Below are 17,182 nucleotides of genomic sequence, written 5' to 3'. Positions count from 1 at the left end.
TTGTATTTCTCTCTCAACATACCTAAAAGTAAAAGGTAAGTGCAGCTGATCATACCTGTACATAAAAATGAGTTGGTATCTGTCTGTAAAGCCTAGTTTACACCACGACATTGGGTTGCGCCACTCGTTGCATGGAATGAGTTGCACGCAAGTGATTTCATATATGACTGTAGACGCGGCGACATCAGTATACACTTCAGTTTCGTCGTTTTGTGGGTCCCTGATTCGCGTCTGAAATGAAAGTTTTGGCAGCTGCACTTCGCACGAGTTGTAATGGAGTTAAAGCTTGTTGTGTGGAATCGCTAACAAGAAAAAAATAAGAAATGTGTTTCGATTCGTGACTGATGTTGTGTGATGTCCTTAGGTTACTTAGGTTTAAGTAGTTCTAAGTTCTAGGGGACTGATGACCATAGATGTTAAGTCCCATAGTGCTCAGAGCCATTTGAACCATTTGATTCGTGACTGGATGACGAAAAGACGTCAGCTCGGTTGCTCAGTTTACTTGCTGAAATAATTTATAACAGAAGATCCAAGAAGTTCTTTTAATTATCTTAGAATGTCACCAGAACTGTTCACGTTTCTTCTAAATAGAGTTAATTATTTGATAAGGAATAAAGGTACTGTAATACATGAAGCACTGTCGCTAGAACTGAAATTACATATCATATTGTGTGTATTACAATCGAGAACACTTGGCATGCTATAAGATACGGTTTTAGTTGCTGATGACGCTATTTCATTAACACCAATACGGTAATTATTAACATTAACAGTAATAATTATTAACATTAGCAACAATAATTATTCGAAGTAGGCCACATTAAGAAGAGAATGGTTTGCAAACTACTCTCTTGAAGATAGATCTGTACAATGGCAATACTTCAAAATTCTAACATATATGAATGGGGAGCACTCCAGCGACGTTTTAAATAGATGAATACTGAATAAAGAATGCAGCTTCTTGGATTTGTATAGCCTTCCCTCCTGTCAACAATATTCCTTATAAAGAGTTGGCCAACTCGAACGATGGGATTTTAGTCTTGTAGACAAGAGCATTACCACAGCTAGAATTACACTTGCTTGTATTTTTCTGAATCCGGTTGTGTATGTGCTCCTAACTCAATAAATTTTGCCCTGCACATCAGGTATTTTCAAACCATCTACATTATGATGATACATGACGGTCTCAGCGGCAGCAATATGTTGCTTATTTTTGTAATCAGCATCACTGAAATCCTACAAACACCTATGCAAAGCATGGAAATCCAAAAAGCGAACATTATTCTCCGTTCCCCACTTTGTATTTCAGTCTGTCTACACTCTACGAACACACATAACCTCAAAACTCATACAACTAGTGTCGCCAAAGTTGGAACACGCCGAAAGTGTTTAGTTTTAGTGGCAGTTGCCTGCAACATAGTGTCGTCGTGTAAACTAGGCGTAAGTCTGAGCGTCCGAGACTAGCAACACGAGAAAAGAACTACATTGTCTTTTCTCAAACAAATTAGCTGTTGTTTTCTTAAAATTTGATGTATAAAAAAAAAAAAAACCGAGAAGTGAGTGTCATGACTTGTATATTCTAGAAAATGTGTGCCTTGTGCTTGCAAGCTGATGTCTTATTATAACTTACACATTAATGCATACGACCGTTTGTATGCTTCATATTGCACGTTGCTGACAGTTGTATTTACACAAGTGAAGTGCAAAAGGACATTTTCTGCTTTAAAGCGTTTAGAGATTAGGCTTCGTGCACTGTTAAGACAAGAATTCTTAGAAGCATTCGTGATCTTGGATATTGCAACAGACATTATTAACAACATGTTTCATGATAAAGTTATAAATGAGAGGTCCACTTCATCCAAAAGTTTGATGAAGTTGTGGACTGATTAGCCAAGTTTCAATACAATTCGACAGGTGCGATAACATCATAAACGAGTTCTGCATTGTTGAGGACTTTCGTTGTCCTCAGTCAGTTGTAAAGGGACTGAGGACAATGCATGAAAATTGGGGACTGTCCACAGAAAATGAGGGTATCTGTTTACCTTAGGTTAAGATTAAAAGTATAATAGGAGGTCTGCATTGCAGTGACGTCGGATGTTGGTGGTGGTGGAGAGGGGAGACGTATCGGAGAGACGGATGGTAATAAAATTTTTCAATATTCTCGCCTAGGATGGCAAAACCCATAGCAACGGCCCTGTTCCCCTCAACTAATTTTCACTTTTTATTAGCCTTTACTTAGTTGCAGATTTGAAGCGTACTACATTTTCAACAAATAAATTTATAAGATAAACATTCTGTACCACTGAAATTCGATTACCAACGGTATCTGGTTCAATTCAAAGTGCTGCAGTGCATGTTCCTATGACTGATATTGCAAACTTACGTTTTGTCTTCCATCGCGGATTTTAGTTTTTATCTGCCTGGGTCTCATTATTTTGCACAAGTTCAGCGATTTTAATTTAATTCATTAATGTTTCGAGACACGGAACTGGTTGACTGTCACATGTTCACATGTGCTCAGTTGGGAGTTGAGTTCACAGCTGCTCAACATTGTTGTGCTGAGCAAAGTACCTCGGAAAATTTATCCAAAGCAACTTGTAGGAAGAGCAGGCATAGGGATTTAACTATAACCTCGAAAAAGTAGAGTTAGGTAACTAATTTTTTGAATGTTTTCAGGTAAATGTGTGCAGTCTAAGTATGTGCCACAATACCGTTGCCAAAGGAAATGGTGCAGTCCACTGATAAAATGGAGTATCGTGTGGCAACTATTTTTATGGATTTGAAGCGGTAAGACCTCGAAGAGATAAAGGCAACGATGCTGCAACAATTTATGCCAAGTAGATGGAAGTGTACGACAAGAGTGCACCATCAATTAGGGATGGCGGTTATCGCTGAAACAACCAGTTTTAGGCTATATCGGTTTTTCCCACGCCACTTTAATCTGAGGGTATAAACCGCTCAAAATAACCGATTTCTGAAATATCGGATTTTCGGTTTTAATTCCCATTATTTTCTATAATGAACTCAAAAATCGAACAAAGATTGAAACATTTTGACTCTCTCAGTTTCAAAATACATAGAATCAAAATATTAAATGAAATAGGCAAGTAAAAGGAAACTAAGTCCTTCCACCATTCGCTGATTTCCTCGAAAAGTGATAACATGTAGAGGTCTTTCGCTGCGGAGTCCCGCGTTCAACAATGCGCCGTGAACGGAGTGCTCCGAAACACTTGTACCAGCATTGTACTCTGTCGTGAGACGCGCGACAGACAGTCGCATATCCTGCTGCACAGACCGGGCAATCCTCCGGCTTCCACGTTGCCGTTCGACACCTTGACACCTACTCGTGGTTTCACCGCCGTTCAACCATTTTCTATAGATACTCAAGAGAGCAACATGCGTACAGCTGACCAACTTCGCCCTTTCCGACATGTTCATTCCCAGGCGCAGTGCCTTAATCTGCCCTCAGTCAGAATCGACTATGTCAGTGGGTTTTCCCATTTGTGGTCCGTATCACGTCTAGAATAACTCCCCATCTGTCTCTGCTCTTCTTATATAAAAGGTGACCCGAAAGTCCGTTAAAATTTGAAAATTCAGTCATTCACGGAATAATGTAGGTGGAGAGGCAAAAATTGACACACATGCTTGAAATGACATGGGGTTTTGTTGAAACAAAAAAGTGCATAAAATGACTAACAGATGGCGTTTCAGATGATACACAATCAATAACTAGCTTATCGATTGGTTTTTAGCAAAGGAGACGTTCTTGATAACAGATGCTCAACATGTAGGCTGACATTCATCAGCAGTGCCTGTAATGGATAGACAATGTTGTGAATAGCACTGTATGGCGCGTCACTAGGTATGGTGAGAAATTGCCGTCGGACGTTGTCATTTAGCGTCCCTAACGAGGTGGGACAGTCGCGGTAGACTTGCAACTTCAGGCACCCCCACAACCAATAACCACATAGACTGAGGTCTGCGGACCAGAGAGACCAAGCATGACGGAAATGGTGGCTCGGCACGCGGTCCTCACCAGCCGATGTGCGCAAGAGAGCTTTCACACGAGTAGCAATACGGGGCGGAGCGCCATCCTGCGTAAAAGTCATACCTTATAGCGGCCATTTATCATCCAAGATAGGGATGATAAGATTCTGTAACATATCGACGTACCTCGCACCCGTCACGATTCTCATGTGGTGCCATCTGTTGGCCGGATTTTGCACTCGTGTTTTTGGTTTCAATAAAACCCCATTATTTGTGCATTAGTACGTTTTGAAATATTGATTGACTGTTTGGTCACCCCGTACTTTTCTTTCCGCCTCACGTTTTCACATCGCCACCAGGAGATAATCAATCTTGCGGTAAACAGCAGTCGTTATGTTTTGGCTCGTCAGTGTAGGTACATTGTTATATTTAATAGTGGTCGATAATTTAAGTAGCAGTCCCCCCCCCCCCCCCCACTAAGTTTTTTCCTCTCCTTCCCCGCCTTTCCTTTCCCGTCATATATCATATTTGTGCCAATGTTTTAGTGCAGTGTCCAAGTGAATGTTCAGTGTTGTTAGTCTTTCCAGTGTTGCGAACAGAAATCATGCTGTCGCTGGGTGTAAAATTTTATATCTCTTGCGAACAGAAACCAGACTGTCGCCGTCTGATTTTTTATTGTCTGTCTGCTTCATCCGTATTTTATTAGCATCATCAACCCTTTGTTCTATGTTTTAAGTTCCACGATTTACCATTTAAGTCACCGATTTTATCGCCTGCTTTGATTATTTATTATCTTCATCTTTTTAAAACAAATTCTGTATGCTGAAGAGCGGCGTACTAAGCTGCTGCCAGCCCGCCCCCTTCGGGGGGAATCGAAACTCAATAAAGAAAGAAAAAAAAGTAGCAGTACTTTAAATCTCGATATAAGTACAGTTTCATCATTATCACTACTACAGTAAGATCTGCTGAGGTTCGTTTACTCGATACCGGGCACTGAAGAAGCTTCAACGCCCTGATCTTCCCAGATTGACACAGTAATACACTCCTGGAAATGGAAAAAAGAACACATTGACACCGGTGTGTCAGACCCACCATACTTGCTCCGGACACTGCGAGAGGGCTGTACAAGCAATGATCACACGCACGGCACAGCGGACACACCAGGAACCGCGGTGTTGGCCGTCGAATGGCGCTAGCTGCGCAGCATTTGTGCACCGCCTCCGTCAGTGTCAGCCAGTTTGCCGTGGCATACGGAGCTCCATCGCAGTCTTTAACACTGGTAGCATGCCGCGACAGCGTGGACGTGAACCGTATGTGCAGTTGACGGACTTTGAGCGAGGGCGTATAGTGGGCATGCGGGAGGCCGGGTGGACGTACCGCCGAATTGCTCAACACGTGGGGCGTGAGGTCTCCACAGTACATCGATGTTGTCGCCAGTGGTCGGCGGAAGGTGCACGTGCCCGTCGACCTGGGACCGGACCGCAGCGACGCACGGATGCACGCAAAGACCGTAGGATCCTACGCAGTGCCGTAGGGGACCGCACCGCCACTTCCCAGCAAATTAGGGACACTGTTGCTCCTGGGGTATCGGCGAGGACCATTCGCAACCGTCTCCATGAAGCTGGGCTACGGTCCCGCACACCGTTAGGCCGTCTTCCGCTCACGCCCCAACATCGTGCAGCCCGCCTCCAGTGGTGTCGCGACAGGCGTGAATGGAGGGACGAATGGAGACGTGTCGTCTTCAGCGATGAGAGTCGCTTCTGCCTTGGTGCCAATGATGGTCGTATGCGTGTTTGGCGCCGTGCAGGTGAGCGCCACAATCAGGACTGCATACGACCGAGGCACACAGGGCCAACACCCGGCATCATGGTGTGGGGAGCGATCTCCTACACTGGCCGTACACCACTGGTGATCGTCGAGGGGACACTGAATAGTGCACGGTACATCCAAACCGTCATCGAACCCATCGTTCTACCATTCCTAGACCGGCAAGGGAACTTGCTGTTCCAACAGGACAATGCACGTCCGCATGTATCCCGTGCCACCCAACGTGCTCTAGAAGGTGTAAGTCAACTACCCTGGCCAGCAAGATCTCCGGATCTGTCCCCCATTGAGCATGTTTGGGACTGGATGAAGCGTCGTCTCACGCGGTCTGCACGTCCAGCACGAACGCTAGTCCAACTGAGGCGCCAGGTGGAAATGGCATGGCAAGCCGTTCCACAGGACTACATCCAGCATCTCTACGATCGTCTCCATGGGAGAATAGCAGCCTGCATTGCTGCGAAAGGTGGATATACACTGTACTAGTGCCGACATTGTGCATGCTCTGTTGCCTGTGTCTATGTGCCTGTGGTTCTGTCAGTGTGATCATGTGATGTATCTGACCCCAGGAATGTGTCAATAAAGTTTCCCCTTCCTGGGACAATGAATTCACGGTGTTCTTATTTCAATTTCCAGGAGTGTATGATCGGAAGATACGCCACAGAGCGCCTTGTTACGAATGAAAAAAAATCTCATCGAGAAATTAGAAACAAGAGATAGACATACGAGCTTGAGTAAAATCCTGTCCAATAAAAAATTAGTGAACTCAGGAGATGACATAACCGTCTATATCTATCTGTCTGCACTACAGTTCACATTTAAGTGTTGTCAGACGGTTCATAGAGCCACTTCCAGACTATTTCTCGAGCGTTCCGCTACTGAATAGCATTTAGGCAAAATGGATATTTACGTCTTACTGGGCCAGTTCTGATCTCTGTTCTTTTATTACGATTGTCATTTATCCGTATCTAGGCTGGAGTCAAGAAAATATTTTCGTATTCGGACGAGAAAGTTTGTGACTGACAGTTTTGAAAATCTCTCGCTGCAACGAAAAGCCTTTGTTTTAGCGAGTGCCTCTTTAATTTACGTATCATGTCCGTCATACTCTCTTCCCTATTTCACGACGATACAAAACGAGCTACTCTTCTGGAAACTTTTCGACGTGCTCCCTGAACCCTATCTGATAAGGAGCCGATACAGCGTAGTAATAATTCAGAAGAAGATGGACAAGCGCAGTGTACGCAATCACACTAGGAGAATCATTGCTACTTCTAGTGTTCTGTCAATAATACGTAGTCTCTGATTCGCCTTTCCCACAACATTTTCCATGTGATGGTTCCAGTTTAGGTTGTTCGTAACTGTAATGCCTAGGTATTTAGTTGAACCGACAACCTTTAAATTTGTGGGATTTATCGTATGACCGAAATTTAACGGATTATTTTAGTACTCAAACTTTTTATTGTTTAGGGCCGCCTGTTACTTTTTGCACCATGCAGGTATTCTGTCTAATTAATTTTGCAGTCTGTTTTGATCTTCTGATGACTTGACTGGACATTGAACCGTGAACTCAATACATATGTACGAGGGGGTGCTGAAAAGTAATGCCTCCGAATTTTTTATTCTGTTGTCAATATCGGTTGAGGTATCGCATGTCACGGATATTGCTCGGTCGAATTTCCCGCTTCGCCGACGCCAAGCTGCAACCCTCTGCCCCTAGAGGGTTCCAAGTTGTAGCGTGTAACGTGGCGGTGTGTAGTGTAACTATGACAGAAAACTGAAAGCACAAATCTGAAGAGATCGGTTACACATGGCGCTCCCTCTCCTGAATGAAAATGCCACACCACACACGAGCGCCCTGCGATATCTGCAACAATCCGACGCCTCGGGTTCACTGTCATTGGCTGCGCTCCATACAGTCCCGACTTGATCCCATCCGATTTTCATCTGTTTCCAAAACTTACGAAAACCTTCAGGTACTTCACTTTGATAGTGATAAAGCGGTGTAAGCAAAGGTTAGGTTGTGGCTCCGTCAACAAGGTGAAATATTCTACGGTGATGGTATCGACAAACTGGTCTCTCGTTGGGAGAAACATGATTGTCGCCAGGATGACTATGTTGAGAAATAAATACGTACACGTGAAGAATAAAGATGGAGAACGTTAATAAAGTTTGGTTTATTTGAAACGCTTTAAAAGTTTTCACATAAAAAAATTGGATCCATTACTTGTCAGCACGCCCTCGTAGAAAAGATCACAGACACCACTGGAGGTAAGGATTTTTTTCTATGGCCACATTGCTCGTATGAGTCCTACACAGTTGAGCAGTCGATCTTCTGCTACTTTCTCAACAAAAAATCCAAGCAGGTGTGGTTCACCGAGGTAGAAAAATACCCGCAAAAATGGGAATAACTCGACAGGATATCCATAACCGTCTTCCGCTCAAGAAGACTTTCCAATAGCTGCTTGGTTCGCAATAGAAGCAAAAACAAAAAGCTGGTAAAACGCTGACTGAAGCGAGGAAGGAATAGGACAGGAAACTAATTCAGGAACACTGGGCTAAAGCCAAAGTACAGACGCAAGAAAAAGGAAAAGTACAGTTGACTAGCGTCTTCCGTAGATGGTAAATGCATGCATCAGATTGCTGCTGCTTTCGTCCTTATTAAGTCATTTATAACACCACTTCAGAGGCATTCATTCAACTACTTATTCTGACGATCCAGTCAGCTTCCCAGCTCAACGGACCGCAGCTGGGTTTTATTCCGCTGATAGTTACTAAAAACTATATTTGGTTCCGCAAGTCACATAAAAATGTTCTGCTGAAATTTGTAAACTGAACCCTGTGGTGATGGTTCATCCTCCGCCTCTTATTTGTCGGCAGTATCACAAAGCTACGTGGCAGCACAACGCTCTCCCTGGCTTTATAATGCGAACCGCTTACTCTCAGTTGTCCTTGCGGGGATTAAGGAATTTCCATCCAGGAATCATCTTTGGCCGTTCCAAGGACAGGGTCTCTGGCAGTGGTACATGCAAACACCTTGGCCACGGACTAATAATTAGATCAGATATAACAAAAGTAAATGTCTTTTCTGTTTATGGTAGAAGAGTCTGCAGTGTGAAGCTGCAGACGCTCACATCCTGTCTCTTGACCACGTTCGGGAGGTTGAACAGTAATTGGGGAAATCAACTGGCATCAAAAAGTGTTCCAGTGGAAGGAATAAGAACAGCGAGCAGTTAAGCTGTAAAGCTTTTCTCTAAGGTCGTCAGTGGACGAGTGATTCAGTGAAAAGTATCCATAACTTGGAAAAAACAAATTGCGTTGCTCTATAATATCTAGACAGCATCCGAGAATTTCAGAGAGTTTAATTCTGCCTGGATGGCCCTTCCCTGCACTGAAGAGAATATTTTTACAGAAAGTTTATCTAGAATTCGCAGTACACTGCAAGGCAACTTAAGTCACCTTCATTTTTCATCGCTGTCCCAATACTTCACAAATGACAAAAGGCACCTCGTGTCTCGTGGTACACAGAACTGCTCAAACAGTTGGAAAGCGTCATATATACATGAATACATAAATACATTGTTCTCTCTCTCTTTCTCTTTAATCATAAACCTCTTCCACAGTGCTCTTTTGGCTACAGGAAATCGCTATGTGGAGCCAGCCGTGTAATGACAGAGATAAAATAAACCTCCATTCTTGATGCTGCAGTTCTATAGAACGCGCTGTCTCTTAAGTCGTGAATGAGACAATACCACTTGTGTATACCATTCAGTTTTCCAACATGCCCTGAAGAATCGAGAATGAAATTTTCACTCTTCAGCGGAGTGTGCGCTGATATGAAACTTCCTGAAAGATTAAAACCGTGTACGGGACCAGTACTCGAACCAGGGACCTTTGCATATCGTGGACAAGTGCTGTGCCATCTTTTTTTGTTCATCTCATTTTGTTTATTATTGCTTGTTGTATTTGTTCGGGGCAGACGTCCGATTACGCTTATTCGAGGTCATCGTTGATCCATTAACCCAACACTTTTATTGCAGAGGGTAGCTATCCCTCTGACCGAACATGCTGAACTACCGTGCCGGCAACCATCTCAGCTACGCAAGCACGGCTCACGATCTGTTAAAATGGTTCAAATGGGTCTGAGCACTATGGGACTTAACATCTGAGGTCATCAGTCCCCTGGACTTAGAAGTACTTAAACCTAACTAACCTAAGGACATCACACACATCCGTGCCCGAGGCAGGATTCGAACCTGCGACCGTAGCGGTCGCGCAGTTCCAGACTGAAGCGCCTAGAACCGCTCGGCCACACCGGCCGGCTCACGATCCGTCTTCAAGGCTTTACTTCAGGCAATACCTCGTCTCCTACCTGCTAAACTTCACAGAAGCTCTCCTGTGAAACTTTACAGTACTAGTACTGCTGAAAGAGGGTACTGCGGGGACATGGCTTAGCCACAAGCTGGGGGATATTTCCAGAATGATATTTTCATTCTGCAGCGGAGAATTTCGTTCTGGAAACATCCCCAAGGCTGCGGCTAAGCCATGTCTCAGCAATATCCCTTCTTCCAGGAATGCTAGTCTTACAAGTTCCGCAGGAGAGCTTCCGGCCATGTTACGGATTGCGCGGCCCCTTCTGCCGGAGGTTCGACTCCTCCCTCGGGCATGGATGTGTGTGTTGTTCTCAGCATAAGTTAGTTTAAGTAGAGTGTAAGTCCAGGGACCGATGACTTCGGGAGTTTGGTCACACACACACACACACACACACACACACACACACACACACACACACACACATATGCGCGCGCGCGTGAGAGAAAGAGAGAGAGAGAGAGAAGTTTGAAAGGCACGAGACGAGGTACTGCGGAAGTAAAGCTGTGAGGACTGCTCATGAAGCTCGCTTGGGTAGCTCAGATGGTAGAGCACTTGCCCGCGAAAGGCAAAGGCCCCGGTTTCTAGTCTTTGTCCGGCGCGCAGTTTTAATCTGCCAGGAAGTTTCCTTGAAGAATATTTTCAAGCTTAGACCGTGCAGGCAATTTCACTTTACAGCAGAAAGGGATCGGCGCACTGCCATTTTGGAATCAACTGGTACGGTTGTGTCAGCCCAGACCAGAAAGTACATAACCGACTCCATATGGTCACTCTGACGCCTATAGAGCCATCTGTACTCTCCTCCCCTTCCTCCCTCCTCTCCACTCCCCCCTCCCCTCCCCTCTATTCTTCTCCTCCCCTCCTCTCCATCCGTCCCTTCTCTTCCCCCTCCCCCTCCCCCAAATACACTCACACACACAGCACCGTGAGGCATGCAAAAGGCTGGCCACAGAAAAATGTGTAAAGAATGATTTTGTTAAATTGGAAAAACTGCAGGGAACGATCGCTGAGAAGATGAGGAACAGCAAAGGTCATGTGGATGTACGGGCGGAAATGCTCTCCAAGGGGAGTACCCCCATTTGAAGGTGGAGGTAAAAAATGTTTGACGGTGACCCTGGTATCAGCGCTAGGCAGTTGCCTGACTGCGTAGATAAGTCAGATGGCCTTATGGAATATTCTTCGTGATATATCTGGTATTCCGGCTCGATGTGTTTGAAGGCTCTGTGCACAGCATGGAAATCGATGACGGTCCCCGGGCAACGCAGCTGGGTCTGCGGGCGCTGCAGCCGCCGCAGCAAGCGCCTCCGCCCGGCCACGCCCACAGTGCCGGCCTGTCGGCGCCCGTGGCTTCCCTTTAAAAGCCGACTGTAAGTAGTCAATTGTGATCCCTCTACGCTAAATTAAAAATCTCCTACAAATCGCTGTCTTGGCTCTGAATTCGCTACATCTTAGTTTTCGATTTTGGTTTGCTCGCTGTATTTGTTATTCTGTCATGTCGTCTCCGTTCTCTCTCTCTCTCTCTCTCTCTCTTCTGTCTCTCTCTCTCGTGTTGTCCATCTATTAAGCCGTTCTATCACAGGACGTGGAAACGTACATGGACGAGGAGCTGATGACGTCACAGCGTGGAATTCGAGGCCCACTAGAAGTGGCCCTGCAACGAACTTGTGACGTCAGACTAGTCGGCATGTCCGCCACACTTCGAGAACGCTCGGCTCCGTGCAGGGCCCACGAGAAATCAATACGTAATTGAAAAGGTACCCACTAAATGTCTTACCTTCGTCGTGTGCTATGGAGAGCTTGCACGCGGTTAAATGCTCAGCCATGAATTATTAAACTCGTCTGAAATACCGAGTGGTTATAATGAAACTTTCCCTATTTAACAACGGAAACTAATTACCGTAGGAGTACTTAACTTGATAACATTAATTTCAAGGACAAGGGGAAGAGAAATAATGCAGAATCAATTCAACTGAAACACTTTTAATGTGCTGCTAAGGTACATCATACCATTACATGCCCGGCACCACTACTGCTACAAAAGAGGCTCAGTATGGCGCCCATCAGTTTCCAGAAGAGTCTGAAAGAGGAGGGTTGCATTCCGCACAGCAGAACGAAGCATGTCCGTAGGTATGCTGGCTACCTCTCTTGATGTGCTGCGCTTCAGATCAGCACATGTGTTAATGTTGCCCTGGTAAACCCTATCCTTCAGGTAGCTCCACAATCAGAAATCACAGGGAGTAAGATCAGGTGACCGTGCCCGCCAAGCATTTGGAAACGATCGGCTGATGATTCGATCGTTTCCGAATGTGTTTCGGAGAAGCAGGTGAACTTCACGAGGGGTGGGCCCCATCTTGCACGAAAGCTGTTGAGTTCAATGTGTCTCTCTCCTTAAGGGCGGTTACAACATGCTGGCGGAGCATATCGCAGTAACACTGGCCAGTCACACTGCACGTCTTTGGCCGTTGAGCGCCAACCTGTTCAAAAAAGAATGCGCCAATGATGAAAGTGAAACCATACCAAACAGTGACACGTTCACCATACAGAGGAACTTCATGCACAGTGACTGGAGGTGAAGATCTCAACATTCGGCAATTCTGTGTGTTCACCTCACCCGTCAGAAAAATGAGCTTCGTCTGTCCATAGGATCGTCCAGGGCCAGCTCTCATCAACTTCAGTCTTTGCTAAAAAGGCGAGAGCGAAGTCAACACGTCGTTGTGCGTCCTGTGGTGCAAGCTGCTTTACGATGTGGATCTTGTACGGATACCATTTGAGAATGGTTCGAAGCGCCTTCCGTACAGTGGGTCACAGGATGTTCAGTTGTCGTGACACAGAACGCGCAGTGCCTGACGATAGGGAATTGGGCGCAGTGTTGTCTGCCATAGAAACAGCGATTTCATCAACCACTTGTGCAACCGGTCGTCGGTCTCTCTCCAGTTGATTCAAACTTCTTCATCAAGTGCAGAAAGAGAACTGTTCCGTAATCCTTTCAGCCGGCGATATTCTCGAAGTGCAGCTGCAGCATTACTGTTGTTTTGATAATAGATCTTGACCAATAATGCCCTGTTCCTTTTGTCCAAGCCCATGTTGACACGTCAATAAGTGCACTGCGACTGGTCAGGTGTGTGAGGCTATGAATCACGATGAGTGATCACGGCACCCAGTGGCCATAGTTGGAACTGGACGGTGGCGCTGTGGCGCATGGAAATCACGCACCTCATAGTCTGAACACTGATGCTACCAAGTTTGGTACTCGTAAGATTACTAGGTTCCGTCTTATAACGTGTTCAATAGGGACAGTTTAATTATAACCATCCGGTAGTTACTCTTTCTTCGCCGGAGACGGTGCTGGCACGCGTAAGACCTACAGTGTCATGCGCTGTGACGTACGCGCCACAGCCCGCCTTTCTCGGGGATCTCGGTGGAATTCCACGTTCCACTACAATGCGGAGCGGGAAATAAAAGAACTGGCATCTCAGATTTTTGTCTCGCGGAGAGGAACGTGGCCAATGAGATGGGACATCATTTTACGTAACAAGCGGAACATAGGAACCGTCACATTGTACGGCGTTAAACATAGTATTTGGTTCGTTTTCTTTTTCATACAGTACGTGGTATGAATGTAAGCTGTTTCAAAGGATCAGCAAATTGAGGATCTCTCGAAAACGCGCCGTTTAAGCTACGATTTGTTATAATAAAATGACAGGAAACTACACATCGGTAGGCAAAGGCTTCTTACAGTTGAGGCTGTTAGTGTCATAACTTCGGCGCTACGAAAGTATACCGTTTCATTGGTACGGCACAATGTACAACTATCAGAAGCGCGATTTTTTTGTACAATTTACATATTAAATTTCAAATAATGACATTTATGGATACAGTCTTTTGACACGGTATGCAATAAATGGAGGCCCTAGTGCTATCTCGAAGCTGTAGCGTAGTTGATAGCGTCGTGAGCAGTGAAGTTTAAAATAGAAAATTCGTGTCCAGCTCCATCAAATTTTTTTCACCTTTCGTTTTCTAAAAGATTCTGGGTCTTTCTCATTCATTTAATAGAAGTGTTATCGGAAAAGTCGATGTTATTTATTATAAATAATGTATTTGCTGCAGTTCTTGTTGCAAAGGCCAAGTGGCCAGAAATCTTAACATGACTGGCAGACTGTCAGAAAGTAGACATAAGTTGCACACCAGAAGTTTTTGTTTGCTATTGTGCAGCCAGCTATTGTATTGTAGAACAAGTGACGTTCAATAAACTGTTGGAGAATACAACAGACATCAACCCGTGCCACCTATTCGCCTTCCTCAGCATCGTCCGGCGCGCTTCTAGTCCTACGCGCCCATTTTAGGGGGGAGGGGTCTGGTATCCCGGCCCGGGGCCCGGAGTGTTTGAAAGCGCGCTGGACGCTACGGAAATCGATGGCGGCCGGTGGGCGGCGCGGCTGCGTCTGTGGGCCCTGCTGCTGCCGCCGCCCACCGTGCCGGCGCCTTCGGACACTCTCCGTCGGTCATCTGGGCTCAGTTCGAAGCGGGACTCACCACTGAATGCAATTCTGCTCCGGTCAATGAGACGTCAGAAGATGTGTCTAGAGACGCCCCAGAGACAGTGCGATACCAACCTGCATGTCGACCGCCATACGGCCCGACAACCACGAGAGATGGTCTCGAGTGGCATTTCTTTTCGTAGCAGGACTCCTTTGGTTGTCATCCGCAGCACCCTTACAGCACAACGGCGCGTCAACGATATTATACACCTCGTTTTGTTGCCCTTCATAGCAAGTCGTCCTGGGCTTACATTTCAGCAAGATAATGCCCGCTTGCACACGACGAGAATTTCTAACGCCTGTCTTCGTGCTTGCCAAACCCAACGTTGGCCAGCAAGGTCGCCAGATCTCTCGCCAACAGAGAGCGTTTGGAGCATTACGTGCAGGGTGCTCCAACTATCTTCAGATTTTGACGCTCTAATGTGCCAGTTGGAAAGAATTTGGCACGATATCCCTCAGAAGAACATCCGACAAGTCTATCAATGCCAAGCCGAATAACCGCTTGCATAAGGGTCGGACTTAACATCTGAGGTCATCAGTCCTCTAGAACTTAGAACTACTTAAACCTAACTAACCTAAGGACATCACACACATTCATGCCCGAGGCAGGATTCGAACCTGCGACCGTAGCGGTCGCGCGGTTCCAGACTGAAGCGCCTAGAACCGCTCGGCCACACCGGCCGGCACACAATACTGACTTGCTCAGTTTGTGAAGGTCTTTGTCTTGAATAAATCATCCAATTTTTTGCTTGTTTGTACATGTACATTGCATCTACCAGTTTTCGCCCCACTCTGACAATTCCTTGGTGATGTACCGCTGTTTTTGTCTTAGTGTGTATTTCATAGAGACGTGTTGTCCATGTGGTGCAGTTTCTATGGTACTAGTGGTCATTCTAACAGCACATAAATTCAATAGATTCCAACAGTAGAACCCAAGACGAATTCCGTATGGAATAGCGGTAGATTCATTGTATTGTATGGAACAGGGGACCTAGAAACGATGGGAGGCTTCGTCCCTGTCATAGCCCTCTGTGGTTCACAACCCCACAACAGGCTGCAGCAGTCCACTCACCCCACCGTCGCTTCTCACCGAACCCAGGGTTATTGTCCGGTTCGGTCCCCAGTTGACCCTCCCCCCTGGGAACGTCTCACACCAGACGAGTGTAACCCCAAATGTTTACATGGTAGAGTAATTACGGTGTACACGTGCGCGGAGACAGTGTTTGCGCAGCAATCGCCGACATAGTGTAACTGAGGCGGAATAAGGGAAACCAGCACGCATTTGCTGAGGCAGATGGAAAACCATCTTAAAAACCATCCACAGACTGGCCGGCACACCGGACCTCGACACTATTCGTGCCAGGGACCGGCACGGCTTCCCACACGGAAAGCAGTGCACCAGACCGCATGGCTAACTGGGAAGGCCAGTAGATTCGTACTATAGATTCAAATAGTTTCCCAACAAACTGTAATAGTAACAGGATTTCTAAATCATATCCCTACACTCACATTACTCATCTATTCACAGTGGAAGCTTATTTGTAATGGTTTATGATATCAATGCACAGCGAAAGCTCGTTTGCGACGAGCTATTACAAATCGCACGTATCACACCAGCTGACAGCTGTGGCGCTTTTTCACGCTGAGCAGAGGATGTGACTCATATGTTTGGAATCTGTTTACAGACAGGCACACGCTTTTGTGGATGCAGGTAGCAGTCTCGACAGTTGGGATCGCTGGGCCGATCTCCACTATAAAGGGTGTAACAAAAATGTATGGCACAAACTGCACGACACATTCCTCGCAAGTAGTTGAAAAAATGGTGTTGCCATGTTACGACTCATTTTCTCCAACTCAGTAATCATGGGAAACACACACGAACAGAACACACCAGCATACCACATGCAATTCTTTCTCACAGGAGATGTTCAATATGCACTCCGTGGGCATTGATATATTCATCAACCCGCCAGTGTAGTGAATCTCGGCTACTTTGATATATCCATGGAGCATTGCATATGGTTTTACAGCCTTCTATAATATGGGCACGGAGACTCTGAACATCTTGTACTGGGGTTCCATACACAAGAGCTTTCAAATGCCCCCACAAATGAAAGTCCAACGGGTTTTTAGGTCTGGAGAGTGTGGAAGGCCAGGCAATTGGCCCATCTCTACCCATCTATCCGTCACCAAATCTGTTAGTTAGAAGCCGACAGACATTAAGACTAAAATGAGGAGATTCTCCATCGTGCATGAAGTACATGTTTTGTCGCACAACTAACAGCACATCTGCTAATAAATGAGGAAGAACATTCTCTACAAAATTATAACTCACAGAACTGAGCCTGGGTGAAAGGAAGTAAGGCCCTACCAAACAGTCACCTACAATGTTAGCCCAAACATGTCAGAAAATCTTTATTGATGATTTGCTTCAACAGTTGGCTGAGGATTGGTGTCCATCCATATGT

At 45.7% G+C, this 17,182-nt stretch overlaps 1 protein-coding gene across 3 annotated transcripts in view; it reads right to left on the bottom strand.

Annotated features, from left to right (window-relative positions):
- The window catches only part of LOC124555577 (linear gramicidin synthase subunit D-like), a 417,445-nt gene that overhangs the window by 181,608 nt on the left and 218,655 nt on the right, over positions 1 to 17,182 (bottom strand). The window lies entirely within an intron of this gene.

The sequence above is a fragment of the Schistocerca americana genome, chromosome X (assembly GCF_021461395.2).
Source record: "Schistocerca americana isolate TAMUIC-IGC-003095 chromosome X, iqSchAmer2.1, whole genome shotgun sequence".
Taxonomy (NCBI): Eukaryota; Metazoa; Arthropoda; class Insecta; order Orthoptera; family Acrididae; genus Schistocerca; species Schistocerca americana.
The sequence above is the reverse complement of the archived record's forward strand: the minus strand, read 5'-3'. Positions and strand labels throughout refer to the sequence as shown.